Here is a 5282-nt window from a genome sequence, read left to right as displayed (position 1 = left end):
GAGGAGAAGCTCCCCCAGCCATTTGGGATTAGTTTCAATTAGCATGACCAAGCATGGCAGCCACAGCCAGGCACCCAGGAGGCACCACAGGGTAGCAAATCAGAGACTGGACATTTATCCAGCTAGCTCCAATCCAGGGCAACAGATGATAGGCTCCTTGGGAGTAGTGGACAGAGAGGTGGGAGATCAGTAACTGGAGTAATGAGGCAAAGCAATGTAATGAGGCTGCAGGGAAGTCGCTAAACTTCTCTGAGTCTTCAACTCTCAACTGGAAACACTAGCATTTACTACAAAGGTTAAAGTGTTGGGAATGTACTAGTTAAGGAAAAGATTTCAGTGATAAGTCTGGATTTGGGTCCTGGCTTGGTCACCCATTGGCCTGGTCAGTCCCATTGCTCTTAACTTCTTAGAGCCCCAATTTCCTCTTAGATTGAAAGAAGGAAGTAACCACTTCCCCCCCAAAGTTGTGAGGGTTAGGGAAAACCCGGTGTAACAGTGAGCTTTGATTTTGACAAGTGGGCCTGTACACGTGGCCCTCCCCACCCTGCTGCCAGTGCTGTTCAGTCAATAGGCCTCATGATTTTTCTTCTTCTTAGGGTAGTGTGGAGGGTGGCCTTCTCATCTCCCTTCCCAAATTGGAGAGACAGGAGAGAAGTTGCACTTCTCTTGCTAAGGCCCTTTGTGAATGTCTCTATGTGTGCCCTGGCCAAAGCCCTGACTGAACTGGATGCCACCTCAATGTGAGGTCACCTGTGTGGAGATGAACTTGGAGATGAACTACTGAACTTGGGTGGGCTTGGGTGGGCTTGGGACCAGCCTCAGCTCCAGGGACAGAGCAAAGAGAAAGGGAGAAGGAGGGATTAGCTTTCACCAATCAGGTGGGTTTGGGAGGAGGCAGATACAAGCTGTGAGCTATCTGCAAGGCCTTCCATAGACAGCAAAGCCTAAATGCTCGGAGCCACGCTGTCCCAGCAAAGGCTCAGTCTGGAGCCTGGGGTAGCAACTCAGGACTCCCAGCTTGTACTTCATTCTCTCTTCCTAAGTCTTTAGGCTTCCTGGATCCCCTGTTTCTCCTTTACCTCTTGTTTTTATTTGCCACCACTTCTGAATTTATTGTGGTTGATTATTTCCCGTCCGGGGCCCACTCGCTAATGTGGGCCACATTTGGCATGTGTGAAAGGACACCAGATCCTGAGCCTGTTGGAATTGCAATGGTCTTTCTGTACCTCCTATATGCCTGACATGATCTCATCTCATTCTCAAAACAACTCTACAAGCAAGCTTCTCTTAAAGTCCTCCTATTTAAGATGAGGAAGCTCTCATTCTAAGAGATAAGACAAATTGCCCATGGTCACCTGGCTAGGAAGTGGTGGCAGCAGGTCTTGTCCAAAGACCACATGACTCCAAAGCCTGTGATACTTCCGCTCCAACTCCAGATAAAGAGCATTCCTGGTTCTGAGCTGCATCTTCTACCCTGATGGACCCTGGGGAAGTGTGAGGGCCATGTTGTTTCCTCAGGAGAGGGCTAAAAGCCCACCAGAGTGGCCTCGTGGCCTTCAGAAACAATGGGGGTAGGGAGTCCCCTGATGTCTACCTCAGGAGACAGAAATCAGGCCCTGAGCTTGCAGGAGGAGGGATGCTGAGAGTGGAGATTGTTGCAACCAAGTTTTAAAAGGAACCCAGAAGTTCTAGGAGAACATAAGCAAATAAAACAAAGATGAGGGAGGCGAAGGTTACTTCGAAGTGGTACCAGGAGATGTGTCCTGTTATGACAGTGGTTGGGCACATAGGCCTTGGAGTCCGCCAGACCTGGGTTCAGTTGCCACACTGGCATCTGTTTCTGTGGGTGACCTTAGGCAAGATATTTAAATTATCAAAGCCTCAGTCTCATCATCTGTAAAATGGAGAGGATAATAGCACTTTCTTGTGAGGATCAAATGATATCATGCACATAAGCACTTAGTCTAACACCTAGACCTCAGTCAACGTTGGAAAATGGTATTATTAGTAATAAAATTGGGTTAAGAGGAGCCACCTTTCAGAAATGTTCTATATCTTAATCCTTAATCTGAGTGCTGGTTGTATGAATGTGTACATATGTAAAAAAAAATCATTGAATTGGACTGTCAACCTTAAATCAAGAAACCAATTCAAAAGGCAAAGCACTGGGGGACTAGGCTTGTGCTCCACTGGTCAGATAAAGTAGTGATTGAGCAAAAGTCCACTTCTATCAGTCTTTTCGAACAAGATTTTCTCGTTCTTGCTGACTTCTGGGAACGTTGGCGATTTGGTCCAGTTCAAAGATTTAGAAAACATGACATGTGAGACTGTTCCTCAAAATGCTGCTCTGTTTGTATTTTAAAAATGGCTCAGGCGCGCGGGGCGGGGGTGGGGGCTGGGGGTGGGGTTGTTGTTGGTGGTGCTCATTGGTTGAGTGTCTGCCTTTGGCTCAGGGCGGGGGTGATCCTGGAGTCCCAGATGGAGTCTCACATCCGGCTCCGGCAGGGAGCCTGGTTCTCCCTCTGCCTATCTCTGCCTCTTTGTCTCTCATGAATAAATAAATCTTTAACAACAACAACAACAACAACAACAACAACAACAACAAAACCTTTCCAGCCTAAGATGTAGGGAAAATGTATTATGGAAATATGTCAGGCAGTTAATTAATAAACGCATACGGGGAACGCCTGGGTGGCTCAGTGGCAGAGCATCTGCCTTCGGCTCAGGTCGTGATCCAAGGGTCCTGGGATGGAGTCCCACATCGGGCTACCCACGGGAAGCCTGCTTCTCCCTCTGCCTGTGTCTCTGTCTCATGAATAAATAAATAAAATCTTTTAAAATAAATAAATAAATAAATAAATAAATAAATAAATAAATAAATAAACGCATATGGTTCATCCCTGAATTTTGTCATGCTTTGGGGATTTGTCAGTTTTCTTAAATGTATAATTTTTTCGTGACTTCTTGTGTTATTCTGAGTAATTCTGAGTGATTCTGAGTTATTCACTTTTACGGTTTAAAAAATGTAAACCCCACCCTCTTTGGTAGGGTGTAGCAGTGGGACCCTCTTCCCAACAGGGAAAAAAGGCAGGAGTTGCCAGGTTGAATAAGGATGGAGCCACAGCCAGCAGGCCCTCCTCTCGCAGGCAGCTGGATCCCATGGGGGGTGCCTGGATGTGGGGTCTGGTTGTTGTCCTTCGGAAAGCCTGCCTACTGGGGCTCAGCCTGGTGCCCCTGCTGAGGGAGCTCCTGCAGGGTCATCTTCCCCAGGAAAATGAACCACACGGTGATGTCGGTCCCATCAATTCCCAGTCTTCCCTACAGTTCTCAGCAGTGACCTTGAGGTGAGGCGTCCTTGGGGGGACCTGCTGGAGTCAGGGATGAAGGACACAGAGAAGGGGGCTGCCCAGGAGGTCCTGGTGAGCAGAGCTGGTAGGGAGGCAGCCCATTACGCCCTGGGGCTATCCCTTGAGGAAATGGAGTTAGACAAGCCTGCCTTTCCATTATGCAAAGAAAGGGCTTTTCAAGTAAATTTCCATTCAAGTATTAGCTTAGATCAGTGAAGGTGCGGCCATAATAGCTTAGATGGCCATCACAGCTATTAAAAACACATTTTTTCCCCTGTACCCAGGCTGCCTTGTCATCTTCCTATTGTTCATCCCCAGGAGACTGTGACTCAACCTTTCCTAAGCTTCTGGGAGCCAGGTTAATCTCCATCTATATTTTCAACTTTTTAATTCTTTAATGTACATGGTATATGAAATTTACATGTTTGAAATGGCCTGTAGATGTAACCAGAATATTATAAAAAGTAGATCGATGTGCGGGGGCGCCTGGGTGGCTCTGTGGTCAGGCGTCTGCCTTCAGCTCAGGTCATGATCCCAGCAGCCTGGGAAGGAGCTCCACATCAGGCTTCCTACCCAGCAGGGGGTCGGTCTGCTTCTCCCTCTTCCCCTTCCCCTGCTCATGCTTTCTGGTGCACGTGCACTCCCTCTCTGAAATAAATAAATAAAAATTTAAAAATATTTAAAAACCTAGACCTGGGGTTGGAGATGGGCAGTATATAGTCAGTAAAGCACCCCTCACTGTCACTGCTTACCATGTGGGCTTACCTCTGTCTTCACACCCTCTTACATTGCCCTTTCCTTGCTTAGATCCTCGTACATACACGGTTCATTTTTAGCTCCAGGCCTTCAAACTGGTATCTTTGCTGCCTGGATGCTCTTCTCCCACTTTCTCACAGACTGACACCCACTTATTTTCAAGGTCTCAGCTTGAATCTGAGGAAGCCACCCCCAACCCACTCCCCACCCCCAGACCAGGATAGGGCTTTGAACTGATTTTCTCTGTCTGGGTAACAAACCACCCTCAGCCATATATGTGCTTTGTGCTTCTGACTGGGCTCAGTCTTGCTGGGGATGAGCTGCTTATCAGTTGTTGGGCTGACTGGATGCCTCACTCATATGTCAGGAGTCTCAGCCAGAATGATGGGAACAGTTGGAACAGCTGGAGTGTCTGGGATGGCTAGGAGGCTACCCTGGGGTTTCCCCTGGGTCTTCAGGCAATAAGACCATGCTGTAGAAGCTACAAGGCTCCTGGAGACAAAGACTCAGAGGTCACCTAACAGAGTCACTTCCACTGCATTCTGTTGGTTAAAGAAACTCATAAGACCAGCACAAATTTAAGGGCAGGGAGATAGTGTGACCTCTTGATGCAAAATGATATTGCAAAAGGGCACACACCCAGCGAAGCCAACACGGACAGCTCTGTGAGCTTTACTTTCACCACTCTTACCAAAACTGTTATCAATCAGCAATAATCGCGCCTTGGATAAACCTCATTGGCTACGATACTGCCACTACACAAAGCTCCCAAACTATTATTATATAATTCCTTCTATGCTTGTTTATAGTTTTTATCCCCCACTAGACAACATCCATGTATGTGGGGATTGACTGTCTCATTCATCAGTCTATTCCCAGAGCTTGGCACACAGTGAGAGCTAACGAATTGTTGTAAACGAACATGTGGATGGATGAACGAATGAAAAAATGAAAGATAAGATTCTTGGAGTTCCAAAGTTGCACCATAAATCCTAGGTTTAGATCTCAATTCTATCACTTCTTAGGTGTTGGCTTTTTTTTTTTTTTAAGATTTTATTTATATATTCATGAGAGACAGAGAGAGAGAGAGGCAGAGACATAGCATAGCAGGGAACCTGCAGGGGAGCCCGATCCAGGACTTGATCCTGGGACCCTGGGATCACGACCTGAGTCAAAGGC

At 47.1% G+C, this 5282-nt stretch overlaps 1 pseudogene; it reads right to left on the bottom strand.

Annotated features, from left to right (window-relative positions):
• Positions 1-4795: 4795 nt before the first annotated feature.
• Positions 4796-4870, bottom strand: LOC144322873 (U4 spliceosomal RNA; annotated as a pseudogene).
• Between the last annotated feature and the right edge of the window lie 412 nt (positions 4871-5282).

Source organism: Canis aureus, chromosome 10 (assembly GCF_053574225.1).
Source record: "Canis aureus isolate CA01 chromosome 10, VMU_Caureus_v.1.0, whole genome shotgun sequence".
In the NCBI taxonomy this organism is placed as follows: Eukaryota; Metazoa; Chordata; class Mammalia; order Carnivora; family Canidae; genus Canis; species Canis aureus.
The sequence above is the reverse complement of the archived record's forward strand: the minus strand, read 5'-3'. Positions and strand labels throughout refer to the sequence as shown.